The sequence below is a fragment of the Triticum aestivum genome, chromosome 1B (assembly GCF_018294505.1).
Source record: "Triticum aestivum cultivar Chinese Spring chromosome 1B, IWGSC CS RefSeq v2.1, whole genome shotgun sequence".
Lineage (NCBI taxonomy): Eukaryota > Viridiplantae > Streptophyta > Magnoliopsida > Poales > Poaceae > Triticum > Triticum aestivum.
The window spans coordinates 632,456,233-632,477,267 of record NC_057795.1 but is presented as its reverse complement, the minus strand read 5'-3'; positions in this window follow the sequence as shown (position 1 = coordinate 632,477,267).

Sequence of the window (21,035 nt, the reverse complement as noted above, 5' to 3'; positions counted from 1 at the left end):
AATACAATGTTCTTCCCCTCTCTTGTGGAGATCTATTCGATGTAACTGTTTTTGCGGTGTGTTTGTCGAGATCCGATTAGTTGTGGTTTTATGATCAAGTTTATCTATGAGAAATATTTGAATCTCCTCTTAATTCTTTTATCAGTTTGGTTTGGCATACTATTGATGTTTCTTGACATGGGAGAAGTGCTTAGCTTTGGGTTCAATCTTGCGGTGTCCTTACCCAGTGACAAAAAGGGTTGCAAGGCACGTATTGTATTGTTGCCATCGAGGATAAAAAGATGGGGTTTATATCATATTGCATGAGTTTATCCCTCTACATCATGTCATCTTTCTTAATGCGTTACTCTGTTCTTATGGACTTAATACTCTAGATGCATGCTGGATAGCGGTCGATGTGTGGAGTAATAGTAGTAGATGCTGGCAGGAGTCGGTCTATTTGTTGCGGACGTGATGCCTATATACATAATCATGCCTAGATAATCTCATAATTATTCACTTTTCTATCAATTGCTCGACAATAATTTGTTCATACACCGTAATACTTATGCTATCTTGAGAGAAGCCACTAGTGAAACCTATGGCCCCCGGGTCTATCTTTTATCATATAAGCTTTCAATCTACTTTTATTTGCATCTTTACTTTTTGCATCTATATTATAAAATACCAAAAATATATTTATCTTATCATACTATCTCTATCAGATCTCACTTTCGCAAGTGACCGTGAAGGGATTGACAACCCCTTTATTGCATTGGTTGCAAGTTCTTTGTTTGTTTGTGCAGGTGCGTGGGACTTTTGAGGAGCCTCCTACTGGATTGATACCTTGGTTCTCAAAAACTAAGGGAAATACTTACGCTACTATTGCTGCATCACCCTTTCCTCTTCAAGGAAAACCAACGCAAGCTCAAGACGTAGCAAGAAGGATTTCTGGCGCCTTTGCCGGGGAGGTCTTCGCTCAAGTCAAGACATACCAAGTACCCATCACAAACTCATCTCCCTCGCATTTACATTAATTTCCATTTTCCTCTCGTTTTCCTCTCCCTCACTTCACCCTTGCTGTTTTATTCGCCATTCTTCTGTTCGTCTTTTTGCTTTGATGTCTTACTTGGCTCGTTTGCTCGTTTGGTTGGAATAGTTGTTTATCTATTGCTAACTAGAGAACCTAAGATCTATGGATCCTCATCCGCTTGCTAATATTTTTAAGAGATCCAATTATGATGAACCAATTGCTAGTGAGTTTTATGCACTAGATTATCTTTATGAAGCTTTGCTCAAAATTTGTGAATCTGAAAATTATGATGAAGAAATCTATGAAGAGATTCACGATAGCTCCTTGAATAAAAAGCATGATTGCAATGATTTTCCTATAAATTCTCTTGATGTCGATTGTGCTAATAATATACAAAACCCTAAGCTTGGGGATGCTAGTTTTGCTACGTCTACTACTTGTTTCAATGATCTTGATTGGGGTGATTCTTCTTATAACCTTGAAAATTTATTGAAGCCCCATGATGAATATGAGATTGATAATAGTGTTTGCAATAATGTTGAAAGTGGGTTTGGAAGAATGTCAACTTTAGATCCCACATATTTGGAGTATGTTCAATCTTATGATATTTTTGATAAAAGTGGGTTCGGAAAGGTAATGACTTTAGTTAATGTTAATCCCACTATTTTGGAAGAGTGTCAACTTCGCATGCATGTGGATCGTGTTGAAAATACTTTATGTGATAGCTATTTTGTTGATTTTGCTTATGATCCTACATGGAGAGAGGAAAATATGGTTGTGGAAATTTTCATGTTACTAAATTACCTCTCTTCATGTTGAGATTGCTATCATCTCTTTGTTCTTCCTAGCATATGCTAGTTTTTGCTTGCCTTGATAATTTGTTTGCTTACAAGATGCCTATGCATAGGAACTATGTTAGACTTAAGTGTGTTTGTCACATGTTTTATGATGCTCTCTTTGTGCTTGAATTCTCGTCTTTCATGTGAGCATCATTGAAATCTCAATGCCTAGTTAAAAAGGCTTTAAAGAAAAGCGCTTGTTGGGAGGCAACCCAATATTTTTCCTTGATGTTATTCAATAAATTTTTCATCTACATTCTGTTTAGATGTGTTTTTATATTTTAATTAGTGTATGTGCCAAGTATAACCTATAGGATAACCTATGATGATAGTTAATTTGATTCTGCTGAAAAACAGAAACTTTGCGTGCACGAAATTAGTTTTGTTAAATCACAAAAACGTTCTTTTGCGTTGATTATTTTTTATTCGGATAAATAAACAAATTTACCAGGACTTCCTATTTTGGTAGGATTTTTAGAGTTCCATAAGTTTGCGTTAGTTACAGATTACTACAGACTGTTCTGTTTTTGACAGATTCTGTTTTTCGTGTGTTGTTTGCTTATTTTGATGCATCTATGGCTAGTATTAAGTGGTATGAACCATAGAGAACTTGGAATAAACTAGGTTTAACACCAATATAAATATAGAATGATTTTATTACATTACCTTATGTGGTGGTTTTGCTTTCTTTCACTAACAGAGCTTATGAGATTTCCTGTTGAGTTTTGTGTTGTGAAGTTTTCAAGTTTTGGGTAAAGATTTGATGTACTATGGAATAAGGAGTGGCAAAATCCCAAGCTTGAGGATGCCAATGGAACCCCAAGATATTCAAGAGTAGCCAAAATCCTAAACTTGGGGATGCGCCGGGAAGGCATCCCCTCTTTCGTCTTCATTCATTGGTAACTTTACTTGGAGCTATATTTTTATTCGCCACATGATATGTGTTTTGCTTGGAGCGTCGTGTATTATATTAGTATTTGCTTTTTAGTTTACCACAATCATCCTTGCTGTACACACCTTTTGGGAGAATCCTATTAGATTTAAATTTATTAGAATACTCTATGTGCTTCACTTATATCTTTTGAGCTAGATAGTTTTTGCTCTAGTGCTTCACTTATATCTTTTAGAGCACGACGGTGGCTTAATTTTGTAGAAATTGCTAGTCTCGCATGCTTCACTTATATTATTTTGAGAGTCTTTTAGAACAGCATGGTATTTGCTATGGTTATAAAATTGGTCCTAGAATGGTAGGCATCCAAGTTGGGTGTAATAAAAACTATCATAGAAAGTGAATTGGATGCTATGATCAATTTGATACTTGATAATTGTTTTGAGATATGGAGGTAGTGATATTAAAGTCATGCTAGTTGGGTGATTATGAATTTCAAGAATGCTTGTTTTGAAGTTAGCAAGTCCCGTAGCACGCACGTATGGTTAAAGTTGTGTAACAAATTTGAAGCATGAAGTGTACCTGGCTTGTGCATCCTTATGAGTGGCGGTCGGGGATGAGCGATGGTCTTTTCCTACCAATCTATCCCTCTAGGAGCATGCGCGTAGTGCTTGGTTTTTGATGACTTCTACATTTTTGCAATAAGTATATGAGTTCTTTTGACTAATGTTGAGTCCATGGATTATACGCACTTTTACCTTTCCATCTTTGCTAGCCTCTTCGTTACTGTGCATGGCCCTTTCTCACCTTGAGAGTTGGTGCAAACTTCGCCGGTGCATCCAAAACCTCCTTATATCTTCCTCAAAACAGCCACCATACCTACCTATTATGGCATTTTCATAGCCATTCCGAGATATATTGCCATGCAACTTTCCACCGTTCCGTTTATCATCATGACACGCATTACTTTTGTCATATTGCCATTGCATGATCATGTAGTTGACATCGTATTTGTGGCAAAGCCACCCTGCATAATTTTTCATACATGTCACTCTTGATTCATTGCACCATCCCGATACACCACCGGAGGCATTCATATAGAGTCATATCTTGTTCTAGTATCGAGTTGTCATTTATGTGTTGTAATCAATAAAAGTGTGATGATCATTATTATTAGAGCATTGTCCCTAAAAAAGAAAGGCCAAAAGAAAAAAAGAGAAAGGCCAAAGAAAAAAGAAAAAAAAGAAAGAAAAAAAGAAAAAAAGAGAAAAGAAAGAAAGAAAAAAGAAAAAAGAAAATAAATAAAAGGGGTAATGTTACTATCTCCGTTTCCACACTTGTGCTTCAAAGTAGCACCATGTTCTTCATATAGTGAGTCTCATATTTTGTGCTTCAAAGTAGCATCATGTTCTTCATAGAGTGAGTCTCATATATTCTCACTTTCATATACTAGTTGGAATTTTTCATTATAGAACTTGGCTTGTATATTCCTATGATGGGCTTCCTCAAATGCCCTAGGTCTTCGTGAGCAAGCAAGTTGGATGCACACCCACTAGTTTTCTTTTGTTGAGCTTTCATTCATTTATAGCTCTAGTGCATCCGTTGCATGGAAATCTCTACTCCTCATGTTGACATCAATTGATGGGCAACTCCATAGCCCATTGATTATTCTCGTCAATGTGAGACTTTCTCCTTTTTTGTCTTCTCGACACAATCCCCATTATCATATTCTATTCCACCCATAGTGCTATATCCATGGCTCACGCTCATGTATTGCATGAAGGTTGAAAAAGTTTGAGATTATTTAAGTACGAAACAATTGCTTGGCTTGGCATCGGGGGTGTAGAATTTGGGAACATCTTTGTGTGACGAAAATGAAGCATAGCCTAACTATATGCTTTTGTAGGGATGAACTTTCTGTAGCCATGTTATTTTGAGAAGACATGATTGCTTTGATTAGTATGCTTGAAGTGTTAATATTTCTTATGTCAATATGAACTTTTATTTTGAATCATTTGGATCTGAACATTCATGCCACCATAAAGAAAAATTACATTGAGAATTATGCTACGTAGCATTCCACATCAAAAATTCTGTTTTTATCATTTACCTACTCGAGGACGAGCAGGAATTAAGCTTGGGGATGCTTGTGTGACGCCCGGATAATTAAGCTACAGTGAACCTCTACTAATGATGCCACATCACCTCGGTTACTATTGATAAACCCGCATTGGTTCAATCCCGTTCGAATTCAAAATTCAAAATCAAGTCAAACGGCAAAGGTTTTCAAACATTAAAACTAAAATGTTCATCATGTGGCAAATAGTCCCTAACTAGTTTTGGTGGTCGAAACAATCTTTTACAAAGTGTTTAAATGCCCTAAACTAATTAAAAACAGTGGCTAAAATAATATTTTGATTGCTTTTGAAAATGTAAAAATATTAAACTAATTTATTTTGGGTCCAAACTAGGTTTGGCAGTGGCCTAATTTGATGATGCTAAATTAGGTGCTAACTTGATATTTTAAAGAAACTAACATAACAGAAAGTAAAATAAACAGAAAAGAGTAAATAAAAGAAAGAGAAAATGAAACAAAAGGAAAAGGAAACAAATAGAGGAGACCCCCAGTGCACTTAGCCATTAGCTATCGAACCGACCCAGCCCAACTCCCCCCCTTCCACCATCTTCCTCTGTTCACCGAGCCGCGGTGGACGCCGCGCGAGTGTCGACGCCGCGGATTGCCACCCGTCACCCATCCGCCGTCTCTACCTGGTGGATAAGATCACCACCACTCCCCGGATGAACCCTAAATCCCCAATCCCCATTCTCCTCCATCTCTCTCCCTCACCTCGCTCCGCTCGATTGGAGCTCGCGCCCAGACGACCATCATCGTCGCCTCCTCCTTGCCGTGGCCGCTAGCACTCCGAGCCACCAGGAGCTTTCCCGGAGCTTCACCGTGACCTCCTCGATGTCATCAGCATCTAGAATCGCCAAGTGTCGGACTACAGCATCGCCTTCATCCTCTTCTTCCCCGACATCGATGAGGCCGTCCACCCATCGATCTCGGCCTCTCCGATGAACCCTGTCTTCGTCGGGCCTTCGGCAAGCACCGCTGTGAGCCGCTGTTCGATTCCCCTTCCCTACTCGAATCCCCACTGTTTAGGACGCGCGCCTCGCCTTGCCGCTCCCCTGCCTGCGCCGCTGGCCTCGCCCCGGCCTCTCGCAGCCCTCCTTGCTCCGCCGCCTCCCACCGCCCGCTCGTGCCGTCCACTGGCGCTGCCGGACGCAGCTCCACCCGGCCGGCCTAGCAACGGTCGGACCCCCCCCCCCCCGCGCTGGCTGCCCGGTTCCGCTTCGCCCCTGCACCCCACGCCCGAGCTCGCGGGCGCCCGCGCCACGCGCCCCCCTGGTACACCCCACGCCCGAGTTCCGGATGGGCTCGCGTTCGCCGCGCCCGTTGTCGTGAGGCTCGCCGTGCCGCCGTGCTGGTCGCCGCTGCTGGCAGCACCGTGGCCGGCCCCTGCCTGCACAAGCGCTTGCGCGCCGGCCTTCTTGCCGTGCCATGGCCAGATAGGCCCCTGCCCTGTTAATTTAGCAGTAGGATTAGTTTGGGTTCAAGTTAAATCAATTAATTGCTAAGTGATACTGACGCGTGGACCCACCTAGTTAGTTAGATTAATTAAAACTTGCTTAAAACTCACACTCAATGACAAGCGGGTCCCACTGGATCCGTTGACCAGTCAAACTTGCTGACTGGGCCAGTCCAGTCACTGGCAGGTGGGTCTAGTGGACCCCCCTTGACCAGTCAATGGTCCCAGTTGACTGCTGACAGGGCAGTCAACTAGACCCCACCTGTCAGCCTCTTGCACACTATTGGGTACACCTCTCTGTGTACCCATAGCAGTTTTGGTAATTTTCTTTTCGAAATAATAATAAATCCAGAAATTCTAGAAAATGATTTAAAACTTTAAAAATTAATATAAAATAATGTAGCTCAGATGGAAAAACTTTGTACATGAAAGTTGCTCAGAACGACGAGACGAATCCAGATACGCAGCCCGTTCGTCCGCCACGCGTCCCTAGCATAGTGAACCTGCAACTTTCCCCCTCCGGTTCACCTGTCCGAAAACACGAAACACCGGGGATACTTTCCCGGATGTTTCCCCCTTTCGCAGGTATCACCTACTACCGCGTTAGGGCACACCTAACACCGCTTATTGTCATGTCATGCATCGTCATGCTTATGTTTGCATTGTATTTACTGTTTCTTCCCCATCTTCTCTCCGGTAGAATACGAGACCGACGCTACTACTGCCCAGTTCGACTACGGAGTTGACGACCCCTCCTTCTTGCTAGAGCAACCAGGCAAGCCCCCCCCCCCTTGATCACCAGATATCGCCTATTCTTCTCTATACTGCTTGCATTAGAGTAGTGTAGCTTGTTATGGTTCGGTTACTCCTATTCTGTTGCATAGCATGTCATTGTTGCTACAGTCATTGATACCTTACCCGCAAACCTAAATGCTTAGTATAGGATGCTAGTTTATCATCACTGCCCATACATTCTTGTCAGTCTGCCTTGCTATACTATTGGGCCGTGATCACTCGGGAGGTGATCACGGGTATATACTATACATACATACATACTATACATATGGTGACTAAAGTCGGGTCAGCTCGATGAGTACCCGCAAGTGATTCTAATGAGGGGGCTGAAAGGGCAGGTGGCTCCATCCCGGTAGAGGTGGGCCTGGGTTCCCGACGGCCCCCGACTGTTACTTTGTGGCGGAGTGACAGGGCAGGTTGAGACCACCTAGGAGACAGGTGGGCCTGGCCCTATTCGGCGTTTGCGGATACTTAACACGCTTAACGAGATCTTGGTATTTGATCTGAGTCTGGCCATTTGGTCTATACGCACTAACCATCTATGCGGGAGTAGTTATGGGTATCCTGGCATCGTGGTATCAGCCGAAGCCTTCGTGACGTCAGCGACTGAGCGGCGCACGCCGGGTTGGACTGCGTTAATGCAACTTCCTTTATAATGGAGGTTGCTAGGTCTGCTCACCGGCCGCGTACGCAACGTGCAGGTGTGCTAAGGGCGATGGGCCCAGACCCCCGTGCGCTTAGGTTTAGATCGGCGTGCTGGCCTCTCTGTTGTGCCTAGGTGGGGCTGCGACGTGTTGATCTTCCGAGGCCGGGCATGACCCAGGAAAGTGTGTCCGGCCAAATGGGATCGAGCGTGTTGGGTTATGTGGTGCACCCCTGCTGGGAAGTTAATCTATTCGAATAGCCGTGATCTTTGGTAACAGGACGACTTGGAGTTGTACCTTGACCTTATGACAACTAGAACTGGATACTTAATAAAACACACCCTTCCAAGTTCCACAGACAACCCGGTGATCGCTTTTCCACAAGGCGACAAGGGCAGGATCGCCGGGTAGGATTATGCTATGCGATGTTACTGGAGATGCTACTTGGAGATGCTACTTGGAGGACTTCAATCTACTTTCTTCTACATGCTGCAAGACGGAGGCTGCCAGAAGCGTAGTCTTCGATAGGACTATCTATCCCCCTCTTATTCTGGCATTCTGCAGTTCAGTCCACTAACATGGCCTCCTTACACATATACCCATGCATATGTAGTGTAGTTCCTTGCTTGCGAGTACTTTGGATGAGTACTCACGGTTGCTTTCTCCCCCCCTTTTCCCCCTTTCCTTTCTTTCTGGTTGTCGCAACCAGATGCTGGAGTCCAGGAGCCAGACGCCACCGTTGACGACGACTACGACACTGGAGGTGCCTACTACTACGTGCAGGCTGCTGATGACGACCGGGAGTAGTTTAGGAGGATCCCAGGCAGGAGGCCTGCGCCTCTTTCGATCTGTATCCCAGTTTGTGATAGCCTTCTTAAGTCAAACTTGTTTAACTTATGTCTGTACTCAGATATTGTTGCTTCCGCTGACTTGTCTATGATCGAGCACTTGTAGTCGAGCCCTCGAGGCCCTGGCTTGTATTATGATGCTTGTATGACTTATTTTATTTTCAGAGTTGTGTTGTGATATTGTCCCGTGAGTCCCTGATCTTGATCGTACACGTTTGCGTGTATGATTAGTGTACGATTGAATTGGGGGCGTCACAAGTTGGTATCAGAGCCGACTGCCTGTAGGAATCCCCCTTTCCAAATACTTGGCCGAAGTTGAGTCTAGACATTACAAAACTTTTACTAACATGGCTATGTGCCTTACGGGCCACGTCGCCATTGGGTGGTACTAGAATATTTTACTCCTTGTCTATACTATGGGACTCTGATCTCTCCTCTATTCGGGTTAAATGAATTTTACTAAATCTAACATTAGGATCTCGTTATCACTTTCACCCGGAGAGCCTCTTATTACTGATGATCGTCTGCTGCACGTGAAGACCCTGAAGATACTCTCCGCTGTTAACCCGAGAACTTGTGTTCATCGCGTTTGCAATTCCCCTTCTACCGTCAACCCTTATGGATAACTACTTGCAGTTGTTATTCTTACATTCATCCCCAGTTGGTCTTGTCATTACAAGATACCCCGAAACACTCATCGTTGTTTCGATAATCCTTTGAGCTTACTGCCTTGATGATTGTTTGTCACCTGAATACCCAAACGGATAATTCCTCGCACTTGCCGAGTATCCCCTCATACCTAGCTGTTCATGTGTTTCACATAAGTCCTCGAAATACCATTCGATTTTCTGAAAATCCTCAGCAGCCCATTGCTCTTGAATTCCTTGCCTTCAAGCATTATGGTTAATTCCATACTTCTAGTAATCTCCGTTGACATCCTCTGTCACTATCATTTTGAGTCACTTGATTCGATATGTTGTGAATGCTCGTAATCCTTAGTCAGATCCTAGAATTCATCCTTCCGGCTCAGACGTCATTTTGAACATGAGCTGGTTCTCGGCCAATCAGATTGCCATCGATTGTGCCCCTAAGTCTATTCAACTTATACATCCTTGATCAGAGCGTCTGCTTCTGATCCTTCTATTTGGAATCATAATTCCTTTGCATTTAAGCTTCGAAATATCAGATGATTCCATAACCTGTTGCCTTTGCATTCTTTCCTCTTCTGGTTGAGTACCGATACTCACCTCAGATCCTTTGTGGACCATCAAGTCCTTTGTTGGATTGTTATCCGACAGTGTCCTTCATACTTAATCACCTTGTGAATTATTTCCCTGATACATAATACCATTGTTAAATCCTATACTTTGAATTGGCCAACCATGCTCTGCTTTCGAGCTGGTGATAATTACTCTCGAAGCTTGTGGTATATGTTTCTAAGATGCCCCGATGGGTTGAAACTATGCCTTTCTTAATCGGTGTGAACCCTAAAGTTTTTCAAGGTTCATACTCCTCTGGTAATTCACCAAGTAGGTCTTCGCACTCAAATCACTTTAATAGAGCAGTGAATGAAAGGTTATGCATTGAAGAAGTGGGAGTCGACCTTGAACTTTGTGTTCATGCCCATGGACACGATGTAGATCCTATCACGAAATCTTCTTGTAATAAATAATTATTTCCTTGATATAATATCATCTGGTATCTGTGAATTGATCCTTTGCAACCATGGTTCTGACCATGATTGTTCTCCCTTGATTCCTTTTCTCAGACATGTTAAAGTACTTGTCTTTTGCAGATCAATACACTTGTCAACCCTCTATTTTGCTCTACCTCCGAGTATTACCCTCTGGTATCTCGATAATATCACCGAACCATGTTGCTTATTATGAGCCTTCATCAAGTATTATTCCTCACCGATTCAAATGTTTCCTGGTTCCGAGTTGTTAGTCACTCGAGGACACCGATAACTAAATCGGATCCGCAGCACGATTAAACAACTCTTAGTAATCTCCTTTACTCATGAGTTTGTACCCCGATCATGTCATTCCTAGCCAGCTCTGTTGTATCTATTCGTGTTGATTTTAACTATGCTACCTGGTCCGTCTTCCCGTAGCAAAATTTGTGACGATAGCTAAGCTTACGTCGATTTTCCTCGTCATACCCTTTCACCTTAAACAACAAGCTTGAGTTTGAGTTTGTGTCGTAACTGTGGTACCAATAACCTCTTGCTTCGTCATTCCTTTGACTTGATGTCGTCACTGATTGATTACATCTTCATGAAATCTCTCGACAAATGTGTCGTGATCATCATCAACCTTATGAGCTCTTCTAGGATATCAATTGAATTCATGATGAGAAATACCATCCTTGCCCTCGATTAATTTTATTATCATCGACCACTTTATTGCCTTCCCACCAACACAGCTTGTTCGTGTTGGGTGTTGTACCTTGAGATTATTGCTATCCAGTATTTGTTCTCCTTTACCTTGGAGTATTACCATCTTTTATGTCAAGAATGTTGTGAGAATTTCACCACCTCTTAAGAATTCTTGGTATAGTAATACTTCTTGCCATCTCCGCTCATTCCTGGGTCCCCGTGTTGATTTTTAACCGGGATACCAACAAATGAACCTGGCTGCTTGGATTATGTACTTCTAAGCAACCCTATTGCTTTGAAGTTAATGGTCGATAGTTTCACTCTAAGTCTATTGCTTATTGAATCATCATTCAAACATTGATCGTGCTACCTAGTCCAGATTTCCGGGTGTCCCCCTCTATCATTGTTAAAATTGTGTATGTTTTCCTCGAGCATACATGATTATATCATTTGATCTGACAAATGTTATCTCTTTGTTCACATACGTGTGGAAATCCATCTTTTGGAAATTTCAATTAATTAGCACTGAGTCCACCAGCCATCTCCTCCCCTCTCCATGATTTAATGATGAACGCTTGTTTCGGAACATGCTTCCATAGTTCATTTCCCGAGAATTTTACAATGTCATCTCATCAATTTGTGTCGCACCTTTTCTTCTCGGGCATCCTGAGTCTAAGGTATCCTAACACCAAACAGATCTGAATCTCGGTCAGATATGATGGTTGCAACATTTTTCCATGAGTTATAACACTGGTCTTTTATGACCCGGTAAGGTGATGTCATGCCCAGCACACCTGGCCGAAGGACCTGCTGTTATAGTTTCCTTTTTAGCAAGGTTAGTCATTCTACCGTGTGGAAATTGTAAGACTTATTTTATAAGTTGTTCCTGATGAATCCTTTGCGTATCCAAAGTCCAACCTTTTCTTGAAGACCATGTCAATGCTATCCCGAAGCATGTCTGTGGTACTCCAATTTTCGACAAGAACATTTGAAGCCCAATGCTAAATGTTTTCTTGCTCAATTATCCAAACACCGTTGTATGGGTAATGTCATGAAATTTCTCTCCCCTTACCTAAAGAGTTTTCTACTTTATATCCTGTCTTGGATATCATGCTCTACCTGTCCTTGGGAAGGATATACCCCTGAAATATGTGTTTAAACACATTTTCCTTTCCATTAATTTGTTTAACCTTCCTTGTGATCCATATGATCTAAGCAGTAATGTTCTTCTGCTTTTGTAAACACCTTGGTATACAACCATGTCAGTAAGACCCTGTTGCATTTGTCGATAGCATTCCGGTAACCACCGATGGACGAGAACTTTGCCTATTGGTCTGCCTCGTTCAACGAGTAGGAGAATGGTTCTCTTCGTCCCTCGCCCTTGGTACCAACGATGCAGCCAACATAACTGACCGGCTACCCTCTGACATGCCTTGCTATCATGACCGTGCAAGATGTCACCGCCATTCCTACTTTAACCCACATGGTGGGCCAATAACCCACAAGTTCCACAGGATCGAAACCTGACTCTTCTGTACACACCCGGTTGTCAAAGTTATTCCTTGAGCTTGACTTCGTATGTAATTCACGGGCCACCTTCCTAGTGTTCTATATTGGTATCAAACGCAATACTTACTCTCGCTGCTCTGAACCCCTTTTCCTCTCTGGTTAAGACTTCGAGCAACTATCTACCCGTTTGAAACTTTTTATTGTACCATATTACTTTGCTCTCGGCATGTTTTATTCGTTCAACTCGAGAGATACTCATATATTCATTCGTGGGATAACCCCCGATGATTTCCCTTTATACCATTCTATCGTTTTAGAGCAACCCCTTACCTACTTGAAAGTACGATGGAATTTTCCAGAAAAAAAGAGGACGACTTCATCATGATGACCTGAAGCAGAGAAATGACGACATCAACGTAATGGATCGGGCGCTTCGATAAGAGCAACCAAGATCGAGAACACTCGTAGAATTTCGTAAACAAATCCCTTCCCCCTCACTTTCCCTCTTAAATCTCGGGACGAGATTTCTTGTAGTGGAGGAGAATTGTGACGCCCGGATAATTAAGCTACAGTGAACCTCTACTAATGATGCCACATCACCTCGGTTACTATTGATAAACCCGCATTGGTTCAATCCCGTTCGAATTCAAAATTCAAAATCAAGTCAAACGGCAAAGGTTTTCAAACATTAAAACTAAAATGTTCATCATGTGGCAAATAGTCCCTAACTAGTTTTGGTGGTCGAACCAATCTTTTACAAAGTGTTTAAATGCCCTAAACTAATTAAAAACAGTGGCTAAAATAATATTTTGATTGCTTTTGAAAATGTAAAAATATTAAACTAATTTATTTTGGGTCCAAACTAGGTTTGGCAGTGGCCTAATTTGATGATGCTAAATTAGGTGCTAACTTGATATTTTAAAGAAACTAATATAACAGAAAGTAAAATAAACAGAAAAGAGTAAATAAAAGAAAGAGAAAATGAAACAAAAGGAAAAGGAAACAAATAGAGGAGACCCCCAGTGCACTTAGCCATTAGCTATCGAACCGACCCAGACCAACTCCCCCCTTCCACCATCTTCCTCTGTTCACCGAGCCGCGGTGGACGCCGCGCGAGCGTCGACGCCGCGGATTGCCACCCGTCACCCATCCGCCGTCTCTGCCTGGTGGATAAGATCACCACCACTCCCCGGATGAACCCTAAATCCCCAATCCCCATTCTCCTCCATCTCTCTCCCTCACCTCGCTCCGCTCGATTGGAGCTCGCGCCCGGACGACCATCATCGTCGCCTCCTCCTTGCCGTGGCCGCTGGCACTCCGAGCCACCAGGAGCTTTCCCGGAGCTTCACCGTGACCTCCTCGATGTCATCAGCATCTGGAATCGCTAAGTGTCGGACTGCAGCATCGCCTTTATCCTCTTCTTCCCCGACATCGATGAGGCCGTCCACCCATCGGTCTGCGCCTCTCCGACGAACCCTGTCTTCGTCGGGCCTTCGGCAAGCACCACTGTGAGTCGCTGTTCGATTCCCCTTCCCTCCTCGAATCCCCACTATTTAGGCCGCACGCCTCGCCTTGCCGCTCCCCTACCTGCGCCGCTGGCCTCGCCCCGGCCTCTCGCAGCCCTCCTCGCTCCGCCGCCTCCAACCGCCCGCTCGCGCCATCCACTGGCGCTGCCGGATGCAGCTCCGCCCGCCCGGCCTAGCAACGGCCAGACCCCCCCCCCCCCGCGCTGGCTGCCCGGGTCCGCTTCGCCCCTGCACCCCACGCCCGAGCTCGCGGGCGCCCGCGCCACGCGCCCCCTCGGTACACCCCACGCCCGAGCTCCGGACGGGCTCGCGTTCGCCGCGCCCGTCGTCGCGAGTCTCGCCTCGCGTGCGTACTCGCCGCGCCGCCGTGCTGGTCGCCGCGGCCGGCAGCACCGTGGCCGGCCCCTGCCTGCACAAGCGCTTGCGCGCCGGCCTTCTTGCCGTGCCACGGCCAGATAGGCCCCTGCCATGTTAATTTAGCAGTAGGATTAGTTTGGGTTCAAGTTAAATCAATTAATTGCTAAGTGATACTGACACGTGGACCCACCTAGTTAGTTAGATTAATTAAAACTTGCTTAAAACTCACACTCAATGACACGTGGATCCCACTGGATCCGTTGACTAGTCAAACTTGCTGACTGGGCCAGTCCAGTCACTGGCAGGTGGGTCTAGTGGACCCCCCTTGACCAGTCAATGGTCCCAGTTGACTGCTGATAGGGCAGTCAACTGGACCCCACCTGTCAGCCTCTTGCACACTATTGGGTACACCTCTCTGTGTACCCATAGCAGTTTTGGTAATTTTATTTTCGAAATAATAATAAATCCAGAAATTCTAGAAAATGATTTAAAACTTTAAAAATTAATATAAAATAATCTGTAGCTCGGATGGAAAAACTTTGTACATGAAAGTTGCTCAGAACGACAAGACGAATCCAGATCCGCAGCCCGTTCGTCCGCCACGCGTCCCTAGCATAGTGAACCTGCAACTTTCCCCCTCCGGTTCACCTGTCCGAAAACGCGAAACACCGGCGATACTTTCCCGGATGTTTCCCCCTTTCGCCGGTATCACCTACTACCGCGTTAGGGCACACCTAACACTGCTTATTGTCATGTCATGCATCGTCATGCTTATGTTTGCATTGTATTTACTGTTTCTTCCCCCTTTTCTCTCCGGTAGACTACGAGACCGACGCTACTACTGCCCAGTTCGACTATGGAGTTCACGACCCCTCCTTCTTGCCAGAGCAACTAGGCAAGCCCCCCCTTGATCACCAGATATTGCCTATTCTTCTCTATACTGCTTGCATTAGAGTAGTGTAGCATGTTACTGTTCGGTTACTCCTATTCTGTTGCATAGCCTGTCATTGTTGCTACAGTCATTGATACCTTACCCGCAATCCTAAATGCTTAGTATAGGATGCTAGTTTATCATCACTGGCCCTACATTCTTGTCAGTATGCCTTGCTATACTATTGGGCTGTGATCACTCGGGAGGTGATCACGGGTATATACTGTACATACATACATACTATACAGATGGTGACTAAAGTCGGGTCAGCTCGATGAGTACCCGCAAGTGATTCTGATGAGGGGTCTGAAAGGACAGGTGGCTCCATCCCGGTAGAGGTGGGCCTGGGTTCCCGACGGCCACCGACTATTACTTTGTGGCGGAGCGACAGGGCAGGTTGAGACCTCCTAGGAGACAGGTGGGCCTGGCCCTGTTCGGTGTTCGCTGATACTTAACACGCTTAACGAGATCTTGGTATTTGATCTAAGTCTGGCCATTTGGTCTATACGCACTAACCATCTACGCGGGAGTAGTTATGGGTATCCCGGCGTCATGGTATCAGCCGAAGCCTTTGTGACGTCAGCGACTGAGCGGTGCGCGCCGGGTTGGACTGCGTTAACGCAACTTCCTTTGTAATGGAGGTTGCTAGGTCTGCTCACCGGCCACGTACGCAACGTGCATGTGTGCTAAGGGCGATGGGCCCAGACCCCTGTGCGCTTAGGTTTAGACCGGCGTGCTGGCCTCTCTGTTGTGCCTAGGTGGGGCTGCGACGTGTTGATCTTCCGAGGCCAGGCATGACCCAGGAAAGTGTGTCCGGCCAAATGGGATCGAGCGTGTGGGGTTATGTGGTGCACCTCTGCAGGGAAGTTAATCTATTCGAATAGCCGTGATCTTCGGTAACAGGACGACTTGGAGTTGTACCTTGACCTTATGACAACTAGAACCGGATACTTAATAAAACACACCCTTCCAAGTTCCATAGACAACCTGGTGATCGCTTTTCCACAGGGCGACGAGGGGAGGATCGCCGGGTAGGATTATGTTATGCGATGTTACTGGAGATGCTACTTGGAGATGCTACTTGGAGGACTTCAATCTACTCTCTTCTACATGCTGCAAGACGGAGGCTGCCAGAAGCGTAGTCTTCGATAGGACTAGCTATCCCCCTCTTATTCTGGCATTCTGCAGCTCAGTCCACTGATATGGCCTCCTTACACATATACCCATGCATATGTAGTGTAGTTCCTTGCTTGCGAGTACTTTGGATGAGTACTCACGGTTGCTTTCTCCCCCCTTTTTCCCCCTTTCCTTTCTTTCTGGTTGTCGCAACCAGATGCTGGAGTCCAGGAGCCAGACGCCACCGTTGACGACGACTACGACACTGGAGGTGCCTACTACTACGTGCAGGATGCTGATGACGACCGGGAGTAGTTTAGGAGGATCCCAGGCAGGAGGCCTGCGCCTCTTTCGATCTGTATCCCAGTTTGTGCTAGCCTTCTTCACGCAAACTTGTTTAACTTATGTCTGTACTCAGATATTGTTGCTTCCGCTGACTTGTCTATGATCGAGCACTTGTATTCGAGCCCTCGAGGCCCCTGGCTTGTATTATGATGCTTATATGACTTATTTTATTTGTAGAGTTGTGTTGTGATATCGTCCCGTGAGTCCCTGATCTTGATCATACACGTTTGCATGTATGATTAGTGTACGATTGAATCGGGGGCGTCACAGCTTGATACGTCTCCAATGTATCTATAATTTTTGATTGTTCCATGCTATTATATTACCCCTTTTGGATGTTTATGGGATGTATTTTACATATTTATATCATTTTTGGGACTAACCTACTAACTGGAGGCCCAGCCCGTATTGCTGTTTTTTTGCCTATTTCTGAATTTCGAAGAAAAGGAATATCAAACGGAGTCCAAACGGAATGAAACCTTCAGGAGCGTGATTTTTGGAACGAACGTGATCCAGAGGACTTGGAGTGCAAGTAAAGAAGCAATCGAGGCGGCCAGGATATAGGATGGCGCGCCCACCCCTCCTGGGCGCCCCCTGTCTCCTGGGCCCCACGAGCGGCCACTGACGTACTCCTTCCTCCTATATATACCTACGTACCCTGAAAACATCCAGGGAGCCAACTAAAAACAATTTCCACCGCCGAAACCTTCTACATCCGTGAGATCCCATCTTGGAGCCTTCGCCGGCACTCCGCCAGAGGGGGAATCGACCACGGAGGGCTTTTACATCAACACCATAGCCCTTCGATGAGTTGTGAGTAGTTTACCATAGACCTTCAGGTCCATAGTTATTAGCTAGATGGCTTCTTCTCTCTTTTTGGATCTCAATACAATGTTCTCCCCCTCTCTTGGGGAGATCTATTTGATGTAACTCTTTTTGTGGTGTGTTTGTCGAGATCCGATCAATTGTGGGTTTATGATCAAGTTTGTCTATGAGAAATATTTGAATCTCCTTTGAATTATTTTATGTATGATTGAGTTATCTTTGCAAGTCTCTTCGAATTATCAGTTTGGTTTGGCCTACTAGATTGATCTTTCTTGCCATGGGAGAAGTGCTTAGCTTTGGGTTCAATCTTGCGGTGTCCTTACCCAGTGACAGAAAGGGTTGCAAGGCACGTATTGTATTGTTGCCATCGAGGATAAAAAGATGGGGTTTATATCATATTGCATGAGTTTATCCCTCTACATCATGTCATCTTTCTTAATGTGTTACTCTGTTCTTATGAACTTAATACTCTAGATGCATGCTGGATAGCGGTCGATGTGTGGAGTAATAGTAGTAGATGCAGGCAGGAGTCGGTCTACTTGTTGCGGACGTGATGCCTATATACATGATCATGCCTAGATAATCTCATAATTATTCACTTTTCTATCAATTGCTCGACAATAATTTGTTCAACCACCGTAATTCTTATGCTATCTTGAGAGAAGCCACTAGTGAAACCTATGGCCCCCGGGTCTATCTTTTATCATATAAGCTTTCAATCTACTTTTATTTGCATCTTTACTTTTTGCATCTATATTATAAAATACCAAAAATATATTTATCTTATGATACTATCTCTATCAGATCTCACATTCTCAAGTGGCCGTGAAGGGATTGACAACCCCTTTATTGCGTTGGTTGCGAGTTCTTTGTTTGTTTGTGTAGGTGTGTGGGACTTTTGAGGAGCCTCCTACTGGATTGATACCTTGGTTCTAAAAAACTGAGGGAAATACTTACGCTACTATTGCTGCATCACCCTTTCCTCTTCAAGGAAAATCAATGCAAGGTCAAGACGTAGCACCGAGTCAGCTCCGGCAGGTATGTGTTGGTGGATCTCATGAACTTGTTTAGCCCAGCTTGCATTGATTCATATTCAGACATGGATGAGGGATCCAAGAACTAAAAATGTTTTTTCTCATGGCAGATGGGCACTTACATCTTTCCTGATGCACTTGCAGAAGCGAGCTCCGGCGCGGGAGGTGAAGGTGACCACCTTGTTGCGGTAGTTGGGGCAAGGCATTAGTGGCAACACTTCCTTAGGTTGTGAGGAAGAAGAAGTGTAGCCATGGTCGCCGATCTGATTCTTCAGACCAATATTAGAGGAGCGCGACATATAGGATTATTCCAGTGCAAGGGTAGTGCGGTCGTTGCAGTGCACCATACTCCCTTCATTCCACAATGTAGTGCGTCCGCGCTTCCCGAGATTTAAGTCTGACCATAAATTCAACCAACTAGACCAACTACGGTGGGAGCAAAAATTATACCACTGAATTCGTATTTTCAATATGAATTCAGTGATATAATTTTTACTCCCGCCGTAGTCGGTCTCGTTGATCAAATTTACAATCAAAATAGAATCTCAGAAAGCACGGGCGCACTACATTGTGAAATGGAGGGAGTATTAAAATAACGTTGGTTGGATGTCACCGTTTGGTGGGTAACAGCTGAGCCATGGCCCATGATGCTAATGTCCATCTGAGCCACCTCAAGCTTGATGGTGGACGTCGAAATAAATGCGACAGGTGAGTGGGCCCCGGTCTGGAAAAAGGCAGCCCATACTACCAAGAATATGGAGTAAAATACAATCCCTGTTGTGAATCGTAGCGGCAGACAACGACTGAGATAAATGGTCCATCTGAGCTCGAGCTTAGAATAGGACTTTCGGCATATAGGTTTCTCAATTTTCCTTTGGATAAAACATGGGATGACACGCACCATGTTCTTCCTCGCAAAACATTCAACCCTCTGTCAGAAAGTTAGTCTGACAGAGGGTTCTGCTGCATTTCTTCCAACCAAACCATATGTTTTACGCACTCCAAAAACTAATCGACGGGGAGTGTATTGAATTAATTAAGCATTTGAATAGGTTGTGATCTACTCTCATGTGCTAACATGTGTTGAGTATATTGATTATTAGGAAAGAGGAGATAAACTAGGATTTGTTCTGACTTGTCTTTGGAACATGCACTACTGCAGGATGCTGCTAACGCGACACTACGATCAGAGACCCTTCGACGAAACTGTGTGTGATGCCATAATCGTAAACGGTGGTGTAAAAAACGTCAAAAAGGGTGCAAAACATTTGCGATGGCTAAGCCATCAAACACAGTTCAGATTTTAGTTGCGTGTGCGATGCAGGGCATACGGTTCAGTTCAATTAACTGTTTGCGATGAGGAGGAACAAAAGAAACTGGCAGCCAGATGGAGTCGTGTGCGATATACAACATACAGTTCACTCAGATGAACTGTTTGTGATTAGGCAACACAAAAGAAACGGTCGACCAGATCATGGTGTGTGCGATATACGGCATGCGGTTCACTCGGATGAACTGTTTGCGTTGAGACATGAGAACAGAAATGGTTCAACTTAACAAGGTGTTTGTGATACGTGGCAAACAGGCTTGTAATCAGAAATGTGTGTGAAGACCCATAATAACACAGATGGTTGCTGCTAATAAGACATGTGTGTTGTGCGATGGGATTGCATACAGAACAACAACATATATATACACACTTATAAGGACATGGTTGCATAACCAAATTAAACATCCACTTACATAGGTGGCTACTACAACCATGGCATTTGCACACACCAAAGTAAACTATTACATGCATAATTACATAGGTGGCTACTACACACATGACATTTTTCACACACCGATAAAGTAAACTATATATTACATGCATGATTAATTAGCATAAACGGTCATCTGATCATCATCTACTACTTGTGACGCTTGCTTTGCTTGTGGCACGGGCTCATCGATTTGGGTAAAGAGGCACTTCCTCATGTCAATGATCCGCGTGTGCATCTCGTAGCATGTGTACATGCTCTTGGCCGTTAACTTGAGGTGATGTTCATCCAGTTGCCGCATCGAAGCCCTGTGCCAATATAGGGGACTTGTTCTCTGGGCATCCTGCTTCATCTTTTCATAGTAGGGGTCGATGAAGGCCGAGGTGAGTTCGACCAGGGAGTCCTTCTTCGTGCTGCCCCAATCCCTGTAGTGGTCACGGATTTCGACAAGGTTCTTGTAGGCCAAGCCCGTAACACTGAGCGCATTTACATCGTTTTTGGTTTCCACCATGGAGAATTTGTAGTCGGTGCTGTATGACAAACCTGTTGAAACGGTCGCAAGGCTTTGTGGCCATGCAGTAGTGGTAGATGAGTACACGATGGTGCATGCACAACTGGGCGACGGCAACCTTCTGATC